Here is a 20,784-nt window from a genome sequence, read left to right as displayed (position 1 = left end):
CCATTTGTTTTCATCAATGGGACACGCATTGGCTGAGGAACACTTCGATTCCTACGAAGAGGTCGAAAATTGGGTGTCTGATTGGTTTGCTTCAAAAGACGAACATTTCTATTGGCGTGGTGTCCACAAATTGCCATAAAGGTGGTCCAAATGTATAGAAAGCAATGGTCAGTACTTTGAATAAAATGTTTTTACCTTTCAATTCAAAATTAGTGTTTCATTTTCACAAAAAAACGCTCATTTCATACCGGTACACCTGGTATGTGAGTGTGAACGTGCTGTTATAGTCGTCGCACGAGCGATGGGACACAGCATCTTCGAAGTAGCGATGAAATGGGGATTTTCCCGTTCGACCATTTCGCGAGTGTACCGTGAACATAAGGAATCTGGTAAAACGTAAAAATCTCCGACATCGCTGCAGCCGGAAAAAGATACTGCAAGAACGGGACCAACGAAGACTGAAGAGAATCGTTCAACGTAACGGAAGTGCAACCCTTCCGCAAATTGCTGCAGATTTCAATTGTGGGTCATCAACAAGTGTAAGCGTGCGAACCATTGAACGAAACATCATCGATATGGGCTTTCGGAGCCGTAGGCCCACTCGTGTACCCTTGATGACTGCACGACACAACTCTTTACGCCTCGCCTGGCCCGTTAACACCGAAATTGGACTGTTGATTACTAGAAACGTGTTGCTTGGTCGGACGAGTCTCGTTTCAAATTGCATCGCGCGGACGGACCCGTACGGGCATGGAGACAACCTCATGAATCCATGGACCCTGCATGCTATCAGGGTACAGGGGACTGTTCAAGCTGATGGAGGCTCTGTAATGGTGTGGGGCGTGTGCTGTTGGAGTGATATGGGACACCTGATACGTCTAGACACGACTCTGACAGGTGACACGTATGTAAGTATCCTGTCCGATCACCTGTATCCATTCATGTCCATTGTGCATTCCGACGGACTTGGGCATTTCCAGCAGGACAGTGCGCCACCCCACACGTCCAGAATTGCTACAGAGTGTGTCCAGGAACACTCTTCTGAGTTTAAACACTTCCGCTGACCACCAAACTCCCCAGACCTGAACCCTATTGAGCATATCTGGGATGCCTTGCAACGTGCTGTTCACAAGAGATCTCCACCCCTGGTACTCTTACGGAATTATGGACAGTCCTGTAGGATTCATGCTGTCAATTCCCTCGAGCACTACTTCAAACATAAATCGAGTCCATGCCACGTCGTGTTGCGGCAATTCTGCGTCCTCGCGTGGGACCCTAGACGATATTAAGCACGTGTACCAGTTCTTTGGTTCTTCAGTGTATACCCTATCAGGCAGTATTAAACACTAACAACACTAACACACTGCGTTGGGCTTTCCACCTTTCGCGGACAATTGCAGCTCTAATCATTTGCACACCCACCAACGCTGTGCAAATGAACGAAGTTATATTGACATCCGATTATGTCTTTGTGTGCCTTACTTTTTTTGTCGGGTATCTTATATTAACATCATATTTTGCATTTTGAAAAACATTGATTCATAGAATCGAAATGAATTAATAATCGTGGTGAAATATGTCATTGAGTACTTTCAGGATATTCTAATGCACGACATCAGGACAAATACTGGAGATTATGGCCACATACCTTCTGGAGCTGTACAGCCGTTCTCCTCCAACAGCAGTTTAAATCATCCAAATCTGTAAAGATAAAGTACGTTTCAGAGAATGAAAGCAATCTTTCTTGCGGTATCAGTAAATAAATTTTTCATGAGTAATATTTTAGATCTCTGCCTACATGGCGCCAACTAAAGTTTTTACCACTGATCATCTGAAAAAGACCCGTATCGCTTGGTTTTTTTTTTTTTTAAAAAAAAAGATTTGTTTCATGAACTGGAAAAATGTGCAGGTAATCATCTCATTTGTAGAACATCTAGCTTATTCAAAGAATATTCTTAGCTGGCCGCTGTGGCCGAGCGGTTCTAGGCGCTTCAGTCCGGAACCGCGCTGCTGCTACGGTCTCAGGTTCGAATCCTGCCTCGGGCATGGATGTGTGTGATGTTCTTAGGTTAGTTAGGTTTAAGTAGTTCTAAGTCTAGGGGACTGATGATCTCAGATGTTAAGTCCCATAGAGCTTAGAGCCATTTGAACTGTTTTTGAATATTCTTATGAAATACATTTGATGTCACGACATCCAAGTTTTCCACTGCTGCTTCCTTGTGTAAAATCTTCTCGGTATTCAAATCCCGTCAAATTGGAGTTGATATTCGAGGTTTCGAAGATTGAAACCGTGGTTTACAAGACTGTGACTGGTCGGGAGACGTTGCTTGGAATTCTAACTTCAATTGGTGGTGACGTCACCTGGCGAGCGGGATTCGCATGTGCGAAAGTGGGTATGCGGAGGTATACCACCCCCGAGCTCTGCCCCATCGGGCAGCGGTTGAGGGGCCCCCAGCATCACATCTCCCATTAAGAGTTTGATGTTCGGTTGTATTTCTCTGAAGGCGCTCCGCTTCAAGTGCTCGACTCCAGGCACCGCTCAGATTATAACCTCCGCCTCTGTTAAAATTCTTGCTGCACGCGCAAATTTCTACCGCTGCTTTTATTTCGGAATCCAAGGAGGTCCATACGTGGGAGAGAACCCTCGTTTCTCAGAGCTGATCTTCTGCCCTTCTGTACTGCTTTGTTCCACGTATCGCTCAGTCCTCAAGTTGTCAGTAGTCTACCTGATGTGCCGTTCAAAGACGAATAAGTTTTGTGGTTGTCCCTCACATGGACACAATGCACACATCTATCTGCACGTGCGAGAAACACGATTGTTGTGAGAAGGAAGAAGAAAGTTGACGTTGAATAGAGGAGAGGCGGTGGCGTTAAATTCCTAATCAGCAGACTCTGTGCCGATGTCATGCCTTAAATTCCAAACGTCTCTACAGTGTCTCATGAACTAAGGACGTGTGACACTGTTGACCATTATCCGTTCGTCGGATGGGAACCTTAAGCATGGCGGCTCCCTTGGTGCTATTTGGGAGTAGTAGGCTATGTGCCAGCTACGTCATACTAAACAGTCTTAGCTTTACTTTAGACTATGACGCAGCTAGGCACATAAGAATTTCAAGATTTGACAATTACTTTAACCTCCCGTCAGATTTTTCTTACAGATAGAAATTATTTATCCCGCCTGTTTCTGACAGTGTGAAATTGGAAATTTGTGGTAAGGTCTTCTGGGACCAAACTGCTGAGGTCATCGGTCCCTAAGCTTACGCACTAGTCTTTTTTTTTTAATTTCTTTAGTCAAAGCAATAGTATCGTACATGATAACCCCACCACTTCATACATTAGTGGGTCTTGAGATCTACAATACATTCAATAACATTTAGCAGCATTTACTAATTCTAATTTTAACCTTCTTACATGCTACAGGATGTGAGATGTTAGTTATTCAATGGGTAAGAACTAGTCTCTATACTGTAATGTAACTATTGTAGATGCTACCTCCTGCAGCGTTACAGGCGTGCCAGTGAATGTATTAACCTACTTTTCGGCCGTGCCCACCGAGCTAGACCCCTTGGGCATGCCCCTGGCACCGGGCTAGCCTTTACAGAAAATCGCTGCAAGTACTGTTTAAGGGTATCTTAATCTGCTTTCTACTTAGAAATTGCCTATCCACTAAGTCATTATCGGTGTGCAGTTGTAAAGTCCGAGATATTTGCGCATTACTTAATCTAACTTAAACTAACTTACGCTAAGAACAACACACACACCCCATACCCGAGGGAGGACTCGAACCTCCGACGGGGTTAGCCGCGCGGACCTTAGACCTCGTAGCTACCCCGCGCGGCCTGACAGTGTGACATCGTCCAATTATTTAAATAGTTATTAATGGATGAATGTTTATCTGGAGAGTAATTTGCAAACAGAAACTGGGGGAACTTAGCAATATCGAACTCTCTACTGTAAGTTCCGTGTCCCACAAATTTTTTTCTGCGTCGCCACCCAATTTAATTGAAATTGGGAAAATTTAATATACTTTATAAGAACTGAAATAATTCCTGAATTGGTAAGCGTAACTAATGTGTTAACATTAATGAAAATATCCAGGTGAATATAAGGAATGAGCACAAGGGAACAATTTAAATACCACCGTTAAATCAAATAATTCAGAGCATGCGGGAGATTAATCCTCAACAAAAAGAATAATACAATGAGACAAAATCTACAAACATAAGGCCTGCCTTTTGCACTTCAGAAACACTGGGTGGGATGTATTATTGATAATCTTACAAAAGGGGTCAAGTTTGTCTCAGAAACAGTCATCATGGTTTAACATAGTTTATTAAAATGAAACATCATATTAAAAATACACAAATTAATTCTAAACTATGATCTGCCGTTGCCTTTTGTTTAATTAATAAACTCACTCACTTTATTGTTATATTGACGACTGAGGTACATTGCGGTGATAAATGAAAAGGAAATAATAGACGCGCAAGGGAAAAGTTCACACAAACATACGCGTTCAAATATACATGAATAGAGACAAAAAGCATTTTGTCCATCACAATACTTCAAAGGGTCAGAAGTTCATCCTTGTCGGTGTGATTCAATTATTGCAATAAGAATATTATAGAACACTTTTCGACAAAGAAATTTATCTGCATCACCTTGCAAATGGCTCTGAGCACTACGCGACTCAACCTCTGAGGTCATCAGTCGCCTAGAACTTAGAACTAATTAAACCTAACTAACCTAAAGACATCACACACATCCATCCCCGAGGCAGGATTCGAACCTGCGACCGTAGCGGTCGCTCGGCTCCAGACTGTAGCGCCCAGAACCGCACGGCCACTCTGCCCGGCCCATCACCTTGCACATGAAACTAAGGTATTCTGGAGTGAAACATTCGCAAATGCCGTAAATATTCATGAACGAAGCAATATTACTAAGATGTAAGCATAGGCTTCCGCGGCCGTTGTCTTCTTCAACAAAATTCTTCAGGGTATCAGACCGCATCGTCATAATTTAAAATGCGCCAACGTTTCGGCCAGCGTTGCAGCTAGCCTTCATCAGGTTAACGTAAGGCCCTGATGAAGGCTAGCTGCAACGCTGGCCGAAACGTTGGCGCATTTTAAATTATGACGATGCGGTCTGATACCCTGAAGAATTTTATTGAAGAATATTACTAAGACTTCAAGAACGCAGATGTAAACCGTGTGGAAGCAAGTACCAACAAAATATGATGCGTAATTAAGAATAACACTTATTTAAGATGGTACTGAAATTACACACCGTGAAATCACCACCACGTGGTATCAGAAAAGGTACACAATCTGAAAACTGAAACGAAATGAAAGGTGGAAGAAATAACACACACACACACACACACACACACACACACACACACACACGAGAAACGGTCATACATACAGCGGAGGGGGTAAAAATTCCTTTGTCTTGACTGAGAAAGCTACGTTGGCTACACTGTTGCTACCACAGCAGACAGACAGATGCTGCTCTGCTACTATATGTAAGACAAATTCAACATAACGCTCACTCACTCATTCATACAGATGATGAAGAGAGAAAGGACATTTGGGAGCACAAAATGTAGGTAATTTACATAGATTTGGATGCTTATTGGAAAAATTGATACTTTAATGTGTGTACCGCTAAATGGAGACAAACACGAACTACAAAACTAATATTACAAATAATTGAGCGTGAAAGCACGAAATACAAGTTAAACAGTATGAATCGAATATGACAGAGACGTTTCATAGTCCCTCCATGTGGATGCTATCTTCACTCTCTCTGTTCTCCCAAAGTTCCGTCCTTTCCGTTGAGTAGTGCCTCACAAGGAAAGTCCACCGAAAGCATGTTTTTTAAAACTGTTACTTGTCCAGGATAGGATAAGACATTAGCTGAGAAAATTCTCTCCCCCTCCCCAAGTAGATATGTTATACCACACAACCAGACTATACGTGTAATGCGACTTTTGTAACGCTATTATCACACAAAATTCCTAATTTTCGTAAATTACTCGCAAACGAGGTTCCACCAGAGTGGGTGATACCTGGGATCTTAACGTACATCACTGTATAGGTAGTTTCGCACCACTGGGGACCTCTCCTTGTTAGCACACAAGTTATAACACTAAAAACATCAACTACAGGAAGCCGTTGCGTACTGATTTGTAGTTTCTTGTCATTTTATTACAAAAAATCGTAGCTAAAGTGACGTATCAGATAGATTATATAATGGTAAGACAGAGATTTAGGAACCAGGTTTTAAATTGTAAGACATTTCCAGGGGCAGATGTGGACTCTGACCACAATCTACTGGTTATATGACCTGTAGATTAAAACTGAAGAAACTGCAAAAAGGTGGGAATTTAAGGAGATGGGACCTGGATAAACTGAAAGAACCAGAGGTTGTACAGAGTTTCAGGGAGAGCATAAGGGAACAATTGACAGCAATGGCGGAAAGAAATACAGTAGAAGAAGAATGGGTAGCTTTGAGGAATGAAGTAGTGAAGGCAGCAGAGGATCAAGTAGGTAAAAAGACGAGGGCTAGTAGAAATCCTTGGGTAACAGAAGAAATATTGAATTTAATTGATGAAAGGAGAAAATTTAAAAATGCGGTAAATGAAGCAGGCAAAAAGGAATACAAACATCTCAAAAATGAGATCGACAGGAAGTCCAAAATGGCTAAGCTGGGATGGCTAGAGGACAAATGTAAGGATATAGAGGCTTATCTCACTAGGGGTAAGATACATACTGCCTACAGGAAAATTAAAGAGACCTTTGGAGATAAGAGAACCACTTGTATGAACATCAAGAGCTCAGATGGAAACCCAGTTCTAAGCAAAGAAGGGAAAGCAGAAAGGTGGAAGGTGTATATAGAGGGTCTGTACAAGGGCGATGTACTTGAGGACAATGTTATGGAAATGGAAGAGAATGTAGATGAAGATGAAATGGAAGATATGATACTGAGTGAAGAGTTTGATAGAGCACTGAAAGACCTGAGTCGAAACAAGGCCCCCGGAGTAGACAACATTCCATTAGAACTACTGACAGCCTTGGGAGAGCCAGTCCTGACAAAACTCTACCATCTGGTGAACAAGATGTATGACACAGGCGAAATACCCTCAAACTTCAAGAAGAATATAATAATCCCAAACCCAAAGAAAGCAGGTGTTGTCACATGTGAAAATTACCGAACAATCAGTTTAATAAGCCACAGCTGCAAAATACTAACACGAATTTTTTACAGACGAATGGAAAAACTAGTAGAAGCCGACCTCGGGGAAGATCAGTTTGGATTCCGTAGAAATACTGGAACACGTGAGGCAATACTGACCTTACGACTTATCTTAGAAGAAAGATAAAGGAAAGGGAAACCTACGTTTCTAGCATTTGTAGACTTAGAGAAAGCTTTTGACAATGTTGACTGGAATACTCTCCTTCAAATTCTGAAGGTGGCAGGGGTAAAATACAGGGAGCGAAAGGCTATTTACAATTTGTACAGAAAGCAGTTGGCAGTTATAAGTGTCGAGGGACATGAAAGGGAAGCAGTGGTTGGGAAGGGAGTAAAACAGGGTTGTAGCCTCTCCCCGATGTTATTCAATCTGTATATTGAGCAAGCAGCAAAGGAAACAAAAGAAAAATTCGAAGTAGGTATTAAAATTCATGGAGAAGAAATATAAATTTTGAGGTTCGCCGATGACAGTGTAATTCTGTCAGAGACAGCAAAGGACTTGGAAGAGCAGTTGAATGGAATGGACAGTGTCTTGAAAGGAGGATATAAGATGAACACCAACAAAAGCAAAACGAGGATAATGGAATGTAGTCGAATTAAGTCGGCTGATGCTGAGGGAATTAGATAGGGAAATGAGACACTGAAAGTAAAAAAGGAATTTTGCTATTTGGGGAGCGAAATAACTGATGATGGTCGAAGTAGAGAGGATATAAAATGTAGACTGGCAATGGCAAGGAAAGCGTTTCTGAAGAAGAGAAATTTGTTAACATCGAGTATAGATTTAAGTGTCAGGAAGTCATTTCTGAAAGTATTTGTATGGAGTGTAGCCATGTATGGAAGTGAAACATGGACGGTAAATAGTTTGGACAAGAAGAGAATAGAAGCTTTCGAAATGTGGTGCTACAGAAGAATGCTGAAGATTAGATGGGTAGACCACATAAGTAATGAGGATTGGGGAGAAGAGAAGTTTGTGGCACAACTTGACCAGAAGAAGGGATCGGTTGGTGGGACATGTTCTGAGGCATCAAGAGATCACCAATTTAGTATTGGAGGGCAGCGTGGAGGGTAAAAATCGTAGGGGGAGACCAAGAGATGAATACACTAAGCAGATTCAGAAGGATGTAGGTTGCAGTAGGTACTGGGGGTTGAAGAAGCTTGTACAGGATAGAGTAGCATGGAGAGCTGCATCAAACCAGTCTCAGGACTGAAGACCACAACAACAACAAAGTGACGAGTTCTCGAGAGAGCCTTAATTTGCTGATACTTGGTTATATTTATACAACGAACTCTATGAGAAAGAAAACCCATTAAATACGACTTTTAACGCTATAAAATATGGTGGCTCAGTACTGCTTGCGAGTTAGAAACGTGTCACACCAAGTTCCTCTCCACAAAGCAGAATTGTAACACGCCAGATTCTTTACTTCAGGCTCCACACTGTAGTGAAACATTCGACGCTATCACGTCACCAGCTCCTCGTCCACGTGCGTTCCACATCTGCGTCTAATCCATGCTCTGTAAACCAACGTGAGGTGTATGGCAGAATGCATCTCCCACTGTATCAGTTATTACGATTTCCTTCTGACGTATGGAGTGCGGGAAGAGTGATTACTGAGCGTGCAGTAATTATTTTCATAGTGTCCGCACGGTCCCTATGCTAGCAGTACGTAGGGGAAAGTAAAGGAAAACGGCTCTAAGCGCTAAGGGACTTAACATCTGTCATCAATGCCCTAGAACTTAGAACTACTTAAACCTAACTAACCTAAGGACATCACACACATCCATGCTCGAGGCAGGATTTGAACCTGCGACCGCAGCAGGCCCGCGGTTCCGGACTGCAGCGCCTAGAACCGCTCGGCCACACCGGCCGGCTAGGGGAAAGCAGTATATTCTAAAGTAATCAAGTAAAGCCGTTTCTTGAAACTTTGTTAATAGATTTTCTCGGCATAGTTTACACCTATCTCCAAGAGTCTGGCGTTTCAATTTCCTTCAATATCTCTGTGACACTCCCCCATGGATTAAACAAACCTGTGACAATTCATTCTGCCCTTCTCTGTGTACGTTCAGTATCTGGTACGGGTTCCACACACTTGAGTAATTCTCTAGAACGGCACGCGGGGGTGATTTGTGAGCAGTCTCCATTCTAGACTGATTGTACTTCCCCAGTACTCTACCAATAAACCGAAGTCTCCCATCCACTTTACCCATCAGTGAACCTGTGTGATCACATCACCTCATATCCTTACAAATTGTCATACCCAGGTATTTGTATGAGTTGGCTAATTCCAACAGTGACTCACTGATGTTATAGCCATACAATACTACGTTTTTTTTTTCATTTTTTGAAGGGTACAATTTTACATTTGTAAACATCTGAAGCAGGTTGCTAGTCTTTGCACCACTCTGAAATCTTATCAAGATCTGACTGAATATTTACGAAGCTTCTTTCAGATAGTACTTCATTATAGATATTTATCTCATTTATTTATTTCATTAGCAGTACAGAGTAACCCACCGCCTTGAAATGTAAGGTGGGTCGGATGCTTCTGAAACTAATAGCAAAGACTTCTCATTGTTACAGTCTTATTGGTATACAGTTGTTAATGCTTTTTTTAAATAGTATAAAGAACATAATATATAAAGATTACTCTGAGGTTAAGCGAACTGAATGCTTAACAGTTGTTAAAATGGTTCCATATAATTTGTTACTACCTAGTTGACGAGAATATTTATACAATACAAATGTCAAAGAAAAATAAAAAATAAGAAAATGTAACACAATGAGCGTGGTTAAGAATAATTTGTAATATAAAGAGGGAACTGATATGCTGTATTTGTATGAGTAATACAGTCTAAGTAGCATGTTGGATAGTAATGGCCTATTTCTATCTATTTCAGATGAGAAGGTTTCGGTACAACCTCGAGCTATTCTCAACTGAAATGGTTTGCGCTAATGTATGTTTACACATATTATACAGATTAATTGCTGATTGAACACTTCATACATGGAATACATGAATTTTAGCTTCACATGAGAAATACACTTATGTTTGTAGCTTGTTAGTTGAAATATAATATAGTTCATTGCTAATTGAATGCATCATTCCTTAAATAACTTAATACATTTCTGATATATGAAATTTATTGATTAAAGCTTTGAATAGAGAACAGAATATACTTCTGTCTGTACACAATAAGACGAGCAATTCATAACTGCTTGTGTGCAGTATACTTGAAACACGATGCAGGATGCTATTTGGGAGAAGGAGCCTCGGAATAAAAGTCCTTCGAGCCTTCTCCTCCCAAACAACATTACCCTGTTACTACAGTCTTAGTATGTGGTGCAAGTGCTTATTTGTTTTATGATTGTTGTGTTGTTTGTGACTGTGTTGTGGCATGCAGTGTCACACATTGTTGGTTTTGGTCCCTTACATGTTGATCCCTTCTGAGTCATCTTCACTTAGTTTTCCTTCCTCGGTTTCGGAATCTGTGGTCGTGTTTGTGTCCTCCCATGTGGTTTGTTGTGTTGTTTGTGCTTATCTACACCTCCTTCCATATGGGTTTTGGCGCTTGTATTCTTCGTGCAGAGTGTTCGATACAATATCGGCTACGCTATTTATTGTGTTCCAGTCATCGGAATTACGTATTATTCTGGCGATGTCATTGTCGTTCTGTATAGGTCTCACTTGTGCTAGCAAGTTGCACAGCAGTGTGACATCTTCTGGTGTCCCAATTTCTCCGCATACTTCATCGTCAGTTAGTCCCTTACGGTTTAAATGTACCGGATACGGCCCGTGGCCTGTCAGGAAATGGACCATCCCCGGCTTGGGTCGACATGTTTCAGTTGTAGTCTTTCGTGTACATCAGGAAAGAAAGAGTGTACTCGGCGACCCTTACCGGATGCATCCCAGTCTCTCTGCCATGTTTGAATCCACCATTGCTTTATTTGTGTTTTGATCATAATGTTGGTTGCTGTAATTTCGGTGACTTTATCGAGCCTGTCCCTCTTAAGCCAGTAAAGTGCAGCTCTGTAACGTATTGTTATGTCTATAGGGCAGGTCCCCATCACAAAACAAAGTGCCTCTAGTGACGTGGTGCTGAAAGCTCCGCTCATTATAGATAACTGCATCATCAGCATAAAGCCTGATTTTACTATTAATATTGTCTGCAAGGCCATTATTATACAACACGCACAACAAGGGTCCCAGCACACTTCCCTGGGGCACACCCGAAGTTACTTCCACATCTGACGATGACTCTCTATCCAAAATAACATTTTGCGTCCTCCCTACCAAAAAGTCCTCAATCCAGTCACAAATTTCACATGATACCCCGTATGATGGTACTTTTGACAATAAGTGTAGGCGTGGTACGAGTGAAATTCTCGGAAATTAAGAATCACAGCTTCTACCTGATCGCCTTTGTCCAAAGCCTTCAGTATATCATATGAGAAAAGTGCGAGTTGGTTTTTTGAAGTCCCGCTGGAGGACGGCCTTAGGCTATCAGGATAGTTAAAGCGAGATTTACGATGAAGGCAGCAAGTAAGTTATAGACTCCTGGAAATGGAAAAAAGAATACATTGACACCGGTGTGTCAGACCCACCATACTTGCTCCGAACACTGCGAGAGGGCTGTACAAGCAATGATCACACGCAGTGCACAGCGGACACACCAGGAACCGCGGTGTTGGCCGTCAAATGGCGCTAGCTGCGCAGCATTTGTGCACCGCCGCCGTCAGTGTCAGCCAGTTTGCCATGGCATACGGAGCTCCATCGCAGTCTTTAACACTGGTAGCATGCCGCGACAGCGTGGACGTGAACCGTATGTGCAGTTGACGGACTTTGAGCGAGGGCGTATAGTGGGCATGCGGGAGGCCGGGTGGACGTACCGCCGAATTGCTCAACACGTGGGGCGTGAGGTCTCCACAGTACATCGATGTTGTCGCCAGTGGTCGGCGGAAGGTGCACGTGCCCGTCGACCTGGGACCGGACCGCAGCGACGCACGGATGCACGCCAAGACCGTAGGATCCTACGCAGTGCCGTAGGGGACCGCACCGCCACTTCCCAGCAAATTAGGGACACTGTTGCTCCTGGGGTATCGGTGAGGACCATTCGCAACCGTCTCCATGAAGCTGGGCTACGGTCCCGCACACCGTTAGGCCGTCTTCCGCTCACGCCCCAACATCGTGCAGCCCGCCTCCAGTGGTGTCGCGACAGGCGTGAATGGAGGGACGAATGGAGACGTGTCGTCTTCAGCAATGAGAGTCGCTTCTGCCTTGGTGCCAATGATGGTCGTATGCGTGTTTGGCGCCGTGCAGGTGAGCGCCACAATCAGGACTGCATACGACCGAGGCACACAGGGCCAACACCCGGCATCATGGTGTGGGGAGCGATCTCCTACACTGGCCGTACACCACTGGTGATCGTCGAGGGGACACTGAATAGTGCACGGTACATCCAGACCGTCATCGAACCCATCGTTCTACCATTCCTAGACCGGCAAGGGAACTTGCTGTTCCAACAGGACAATGCACGTCCGCATGTATCCCGTGCCACCCAACGTGCTCTAGAAGGTGTAAGTCAACTACCCTGGCCAGCAAGATCTCCGGATCTGTCCCCCATTGAGCATGTTTGGGACTGGATGAAGCGTCGTCTCACGCGGTCTGCACGTCCAGCACGAACGCTGGTCCAACTGAGGCGCCAGGTGGAAATGGCATGGCAAGCCGTTCCACAGGACTACATCCAGCATCTCTACGATCGTCTCCATGGGAGAATATCAGCCTGCATTGCTGCGAAAGGTGGATATACACTGTACTAGTGCCGACATTGTGCATGCTCTGTTGCCTGTGTCTATGTGCCTGTGGTTCTGTCAGTGTGATCATGTGATGTATCTGACCCCAGGAATGTGTCAATAAAGTTTCCCCTTCCTGGGACAATGAATTCACGGTGTTCTTATTTCAATTTCCTGGAGTGTAATTTACTCCTTTTTATCTTTATTCATATAGAAGATATAGTCATTAATTAATACTTCCGGGCTGAATTCCCGTGGTCCATATATAAAACTTCTTCTCCTTCCTGACGTTTCGTTGCTTACTGCGGGCAACATCTTCCGAGGCGATTCAGCGACTGGCTGCTATGCGCTGGAGGTCCCGCTTATATAGAGCGCTTAGATGGCGCCACCACTCATCACGTGCTTTCGACTTTAAAACTCTCTGGCTAGTGCCATCTCTCTCTATTACAGGTAAACGAATGTCACTTCGTTGGAGTAAAGTCGACCGCCACATCTTGTCTAGTTTTAATCCTTCTTCTTTTATTATTAAAATTATTTTCGTGCTTGTAGATCTCTGTAGCTTCTCTATACATGCAGGTATAATAACGTGAGGTCCTACCTATCACGTTTGTCTCACTAAATTTATTATTGAAAACGAGTTCCGCTACAGCTGATTTGTAATTTGTGCCGGCCGGAGTGGCCGTGCGGTTCTCGGCGCTACAGTCTGGAACCGAGCGACCGCTACGGCCGCAGGTTCGAATCCTGCCTCGGGCATGGATGTGTGTGATGTCCTTAGGTTAGTTAGGTTTAATTAGTTCTAAGTTCTAGGCGACTGATGACCTCAGAAGTTAAGTCGCATAGTGCTCAGAGCCATTTGAGCCATTTTGTCAATTTGTCCCAATCTACAGTTCCTTTTGTGTTCCGTTAGGTGGGTATTAACACGCCTTTTTGTTGTTCCAGCATAAACCATGCCACAGCTACACGGAATTTTATACACACCTTGGGTAGCTAAGGGGTGTCGTGCGTCTTTCACCGATCTTAAACTTTCACTAATTTTCTTTGTAGGTCGAAAGATTGTCTCCACTTGAAACTTGGCCAAAACTTTCCCAATACGGTCCGTGATGTTATGAATAAATGGAAGAAAAACTTTTCCAGCAGACGGTTGTTGTTGTCGTGTATTTTCGGACACTTTTTTTCTAGGGTGGAGTGCTCGATCTATCTCGTTGTCAGTGTACCCATTTCTGTTGAAAGCCGTTCGCAAATGGCTTAATTCATCTTGCAAAAAAATTGGCTCACAGATGTTATTAGCCCTGTCCACTTAAGTTTTTATGACTCCTCTCTTCTGCCTAGGACGACGATTCGAATCCTTGTGTAGGTAACGATCGGTGTTTGTGTCTTTGCTATATACCTTGTGCCCTAAAGTCCCATCTGCCCGTTTACTAACTAATACATCCAAAAAATTTAGTTGTCCATTACTCTCTTTCTCTATGGTGAATTGTATCTTTGGATTGAAACTGTTTATGTGCACCAAAAAATCCTCAGTTCCTCTTCAGCATGATTCCATATCTCAAAGGTGTCATCCACGTATCGTTACCATTTCAAAGGGCTTTTATTGGCCGACTGCAGCACTTGTTGTTCGAAAAATTCCATAAATAGATTAGCAATAGCTGGGCTCAGACGGCTACCCATGGCCATCCCATCAATTATTGAAGACGCCGGCCGTGAAAGCTTACATGTTATGATTAGAAGATATAGTATTGTGAAACTGGACGAATCGTTTCTTGAAAAATAGATAAAATAAAATTTAAAAACAAGTAAGAAAAGAGCTGTATTGTCAGGAGAGGCATCGACGACATCTGGAGCTACTCTTGCTTTGGCGGGATTAATGCAATCGGTGGGAGCGTCCCGTATCCTGGAGCATTGCACGTGTCTGCTGGTTGTGTGCGCGCCAGGCGCCGTTGCAGCGGCCGCAGCCTTGACCTTCACAAGGTTAGCCTTCCAGGAAGCGGAGCGCCGAGCAGTCCGGCGCGTTTCCTCATTCGAGCCGCAGACACGGCGCGTGCAGCTGCGCAGGGCGCGAGGTCTGCCCGCTGACACGTTCTGCCCGATTCGCAAATATAGCGGGCCCCCACACGAAGTTTCTGCACTCACATCAAGGCGTAGTTGTGACTTCGGGAAGGGCACACGAACGAGTACGAGATCCCTGGGAAGCGTCAGGTGCAAACCGAGCACTAATAGAAAGACTGGAAGAAGAAGAGTCATCGACCAGCTCTTACGAAACGATGTCCTTTCATCCTGAGCACTATTTCTGACAATGGCGTGACGTCTTGTGCAACCTGCGATACAGGAAGTGTTTTTTTCGTAATTGTCTGTGGTGTTGGTCAGATGTAAGCGGGACAAAACCAGACGTCTCAGCGACTCAATGCTGGTAGGGTATCAGTGTGTTAGAAGCAGAATAACAGGATGCAAGTTGGTGTTGACATTTAAACAAAAAACCTGAACAAAGTATATCTTCAACCGAAATTTCCTGCACACACTGAGTATTTGCGCCCAGATGAAAATCTCTAAACTGCTGGCCGTGGTTAAGAACGACTAAACAACTGAGAAATGATCCAGAGACCACACATACGCCAAACAATAAGAGAAGTGAATAAAGTGATGTCAAAGACAACCTTCACGTTCTTTGCAATTGTAAGTTGTTTTTAATTTATTTACTCATGTTTCCACATAACAGATTTTCCCAGTGCATATATCGTACACAAGACGGTGTTTTTGTAACTTGCAACTCTACTCCATTTAAACTTTTGTAACAAATTTGATATCATGTAATGAAAAGTTACAAACTGTTGTAATGATTTGTTTACATCTACTCTACACATGCAATTATTTGTACAGGTTATTGCATGAGTTACACATTTTAAACTATGAGGTACTGTGACACTGGATACAGGCAGTTTTGCTTTAGCTAAGATATCACACATTTTTTTAAAAACATGAACTTCAGAAACAGACTGTATAGTCCATAAGACTCGGTTTACCGTGATGAAGTCGCCCAGAACCAACCTGATAAGACTGTTTAAGCTAACAGTGCAAAATATTGACAACATGATATTTGGAATACGAAACAGCTAACTATCCAACTATGTGTGGCAAATTTCAACAGATCTATGAACCCGGGACTCTAGTTGTGTCGAAATAAAACGTGTTTTCCCTTTCTCCTCGTTTATTCTAAATGCATTCCTAATTTTTCTATTAATTCGCGTAGTAATATTGAACAATGGTAGCTCTAACTGACAAAGAAAGGTACAGTATCAGGAATCAATAATGTCTTTGACCACTTTCCTGAAGAAATAACTGTATTTGGTTGACAACAAATATAATTTCAATACAACGTGAAGTTAATTTTCCTACTTTGTAGAGTAATTTTTAATATTTGTTTTTCTGTCAATAAGCTTAAACATGAATGAAGTACACAATTATTATTATTTTATTATTACTATTATCGTAGTAAATCTAGAAAATGCTAATGTAAAAGTGAGAAAAGTGTACAAAACTACGAATTTTATGGTTCAAATGGCTCTAAGAACTATGGGACTTAACAAATGGTTCAAATGGCTCTGAGCACTATGGGACTTAACTGCTGAGGTCATTAGTCCCCTAGAACTTAGAACTACTTAAACCTAACTAATCTAAGGACATCACACACATCCATGCCCGAGGCAGGATTCGAACCTGCGACCGTAGCGGTCGCGCGGTACCAGACTGTTGCGCCTAGAACCGCTCAGCCACTCCGGCCGGCTGGGACTTAACATCTGAGGTCATCAGTCCCCTAGACTTAAAACTACGTAAACCTAACTAACCAAAGGACACACATCCATGCCCGATGCAGGATTCGAACCTACGACCGTAGCAGCAGCGCGGTTCCGAACTGAAGCGCCTAGAACCGCTCGGCCACCGCGGCCGGCGAATTTTATGGCACACAAAGTTGTAGGAAAGGTAATCGTTTCATCTAGGGGCTATTGTGTATAGGAATCCGTTATCAAGGGTGAGGATGTGTCTCAGCACAAAGAAAAGAAATATTTGTAGCTGTAAGCAACAGGTCATTAGTTTATACGTGGAAATATACTTTCCCGGTCAACAGTGTTGATGAAAAGTTGTCAACTTTCCGAGGTAGGTGGTAGTAGATTACTGAAATACCGCGACATTTCGACGAGTGTCATCCCGACATTGCCAGTGTCCCCCTACAGTGACGCTAACTAGAGCTGAGATTCAGTTCTCCGCTACTGTGATACTGTTACGGAGGAATTCCGAGAAGGCAGTTACGTAATGGGGAAGGTCAGTAAAGGCTTTGTTCTGAGGGGAACGAGTATTTGTGCTGTACTGTTCCGAAAAATGTGTTGAGGTCGAGGGCATTAGGGAACACTAAGAACTTCGCTCACACGATAGAGCAGACAGAGCATATGGAGAATTTTGCGCTTGTCCGTATGAAACCAGAAACACCAGTCACCATCAATACTGTTTTGTCAGCAGGCAGGACCTTAGAGGGTCGAGAGTTTTTTCCATTTTTCTTAACATTTCGATTGGAACCTTGTTGGTAGGTACTCAGAGAGCGCACAGGATAATGTTGCAGTTGTGGATGGGGCCGTAAACAGTTACTGTGAGTTGAAAAACCACTTATTTACACATACAGCTGAAGGCCTAGTTGAAGAAAACTTGAGATGCTTTCTGGGCTGAAGGCCCAAAAACACACCAAAACCAAGAACGGCGGAAGGCCTGGCTCAGAAATCAAAAGCAATTAAATATAGAAGGTAAAATTTAAAAAAAACCTTTAGTTGAAACAATTTGCGGCTGAAGGCCTACACTACACGTCTGAAGGACAACTATAATTAAAACACATTAATAAACGATTTTACTAACCAAGAAATTTCCTTTTAAACTTACAACAGTCAAAAGACTAATTAAAGAAATATTAACTTATTGCACGGCTGAAGGCCACAAACAAATTTGAAACAACGGCTGAAATGCCTGAACAACAAGTCAGAAAAAAACAATTTAAAATAAACCCCTACCTTGTTATAAAAAAATTTCCTGTAAGGAATACACATGGGTGAAGGCCTTATTAAAAGGGGTTCACATAAATCCTCGGCTGAAGACCACACATGACACATCGAACAACTAACGTCTTAGGGCCTGGATTTCAAACAATTTCAGATAGAACCAATTTTAAGGAAATCTTTTTTATAAAATAAAATCAATATTCAAAATTTTAATTTAACACGGCTGAAGGCCTTTAAGCAAAACTTAAAAGAACTGAATTAATAGACAGCCAAAGGCCTTGTACAATACTTCAAACTAACATGAAAATCAGAATCTAAAACAAACAGAACAAATGGTGCTCAGAAGTGTTCCAAGGGTCGGCCTGAGAATGTAGCTCAAACGTAAGGTGAGGTGAGACAGGCAGCCAAGAGTTGAAGTTAAATAATCGGATGGCAACCCAAACTAGGGACGGCCCAAGGACCGACCAACAATTTAATCAGTTCCCTTCTGTCCGACCAACGGCAGAACGATGGAAAATATCGGCCGAGGACGAGGATACGAACAGCACTACGATTTCAGAAATTGGCGTCTAAAACAGCCACGGGAACAATAACCACTCTAAGCAAAATATGAACCAAACAATTTAAAAGGCTGTCGAACTACACACCATGCCAGACAGCATCAACACGATGAGGAAAGGCACACTGCCAGAAATCTACGCTAACGACCAGGGCAGGTAACTGGGGCGTTAACGGCCACAGCGCAGAAAATACCGCTGGTGAACTTCAGTGGTAAGTAACAGTCAATTTAATAATTAATCACAATATAGGAAGACAGCTGCAAGATTTCGCCGACTCCCAATACATCATACGTTGCTGCTATCCCGAACGACCCAGGGAGCAACAACGCGCAAATGAACGAAGAGATGTCACAATAGCTGAGGTTTCGTAACGGGTTAACTGATCACTCAACTTCAGTGTCCAGGTTTGGTGGGCAACGGACTTTGTCGCTCTCGCAGCTAGCGCCTAACAATACGACAGTGCGTGCACGCTGCCAGCGGTCTCGGGCTGGCCTCGCGCCTTGGAGAGTTGCTCGCTGCTCCGTCCCAACTGACTGACTACCACACACACCACCACCACCCGCAAATACAGGGCTGTTACAAATGATTGAAGCGATTTCATAAATTCACTGTAGCTCCATTCATTGACATATGGTCACGACACACTACAGATACGTAGAAAAACTCATAAAGTTTTGTTCGGCTGAAGCCGCACTTCAGGTTTCTGCCGCCAGAGCGCTCGAGAGCGCAGTGAGACAAAATGGCGACAGGAGCCGAGAAAGCGTATGTCATGCTTGACATGCACTCACATCAGTCAGTCACAACAGTGCAACGACACTTCAGGCCGAAGTTAAACAAAGATCCACCAACTGCTAACTCCATTCGGCGATGGTATGCGCAGTTTAAAGCTTCTGGATGCCTCTGTAAGGGGAAATCAACGGGTCGGCCTGCAGTGAGCGAAGAAACGGTTGAACGCGTGCGGGCAAGTTTCACGCGTAGCCCGCGGAAGTCGACGAATAAAGCAAGCAGGGAGCTAAACGTACCACAGCCGACGGTTTGGAAAATCTTACGGAAAAGGCTAAAGCAGAAGCCTTACCGTTTACAATTGCTACAAGCCCTGACACCCGATGACAAAGTAAAACGCTTTGAATTTTCGGCGCGGTTGCAACAGCTCATGGAAGAGGATGCATTCAGTGATGAAGCAACATTTTTTCTTAATGGTGAACTGAACAGACACAATGTGCGAATATGGGCGGTAGAGAATCCTCACGCATTCGTGCAGCAAATTCGCAATTCACCAAAAGTTAACGTGTTTTGTGCAATCTTACGGTTTAAAGTTTACGGCCCCTTTTTCTTCTGCGAAAAAAACGTTACAGGACACGTGTATCTGGACATGCTGGAAAATTGGCTCATGCCACAACTGGAGACCGACAGCGCCGACTTCATCTTTCAACAAGATGGTGCTCCACCGCACTTTCATCATGATGTTCGGCATTTCTTAAACAGGAGATTGGAAAACCGATGGATCGGTCGTGGTGGAGATCATGATCAGCTATTCATGCCATGGCCTCCACTCTCTCCCGACTTAACCCCATGCGATTTCTTTCTGTGGGGTTATGTGAAAGATTCAGTGTTTAAACCTCCTCTAACAAGAAACGTGCCAGAACTGCGAGCTCGCATCAACGATGCTTTCGAACTCATTGATGGGGACATGCTGCGCCGAGTGTGGGAGGAACTTGATTATCGGCCTGATGTCTGCCGAATCACTAAAGGGGCACATATCGAACATTTGTGAATACCTAAAAGAACTTTTTGAGTTTTTTTATGTGTGTGTAAAGCATTGTGAAAATATCTCAAATAATAAAGTTATTGTAGAGCTGTGAAATCGCTTCAATCATTTGTAATAACCCTGTACTAGCGGTCACACCAAAGATAGTACGACAGTACTAGTATCGATAAGCGCTGCTGCTGCCACTCAAGGAGGCAAGCCAGCAACTTCCTGACGCCAGTAAGTAAGGAAGAAACAAGACGCCACTCGATGTGACAAAATGCCAAAGAACAAACGGCATGAGCGCGAGCCGCACGCGGCTCATCCATCGTGATTCTTCCCTTCCATTTACCTTTATCATCAGTTTCTTAGACAACGATTGTCTGACTTGATCAG

General features: G+C 43.4%; 1 protein-coding gene across 5 annotated transcripts in view; it reads right to left on the bottom strand.

Annotated features, from left to right (window-relative positions):
• LOC126481181 (Na(+)/H(+) exchanger beta-like) overlaps positions 1-20,784 on the bottom strand; it is a 1,115,178-nt gene that overhangs the window by 376,957 nt on the left and 717,437 nt on the right. For all 5 annotated transcript variants that reach the window (XM_050104755.1, XM_050104758.1, XM_050104760.1 and 2 more), the window contains one exon: positions 1,649-1,701. The gene's annotated coding sequence lies outside the window, so the exon portion shown is untranslated. The remainder of the gene's footprint in view (positions 1-1,648; positions 1,702-20,784) is intronic.

Source organism: Schistocerca serialis, chromosome 5 (genome assembly GCF_023864345.2).
Source record: "Schistocerca serialis cubense isolate TAMUIC-IGC-003099 chromosome 5, iqSchSeri2.2, whole genome shotgun sequence".
Lineage (NCBI taxonomy): Eukaryota > Metazoa > Arthropoda > Insecta > Orthoptera > Acrididae > Schistocerca > Schistocerca serialis.
The sequence above is the reverse complement of the archived record's forward strand: the minus strand, read 5'-3'. Positions and strand labels throughout refer to the sequence as shown.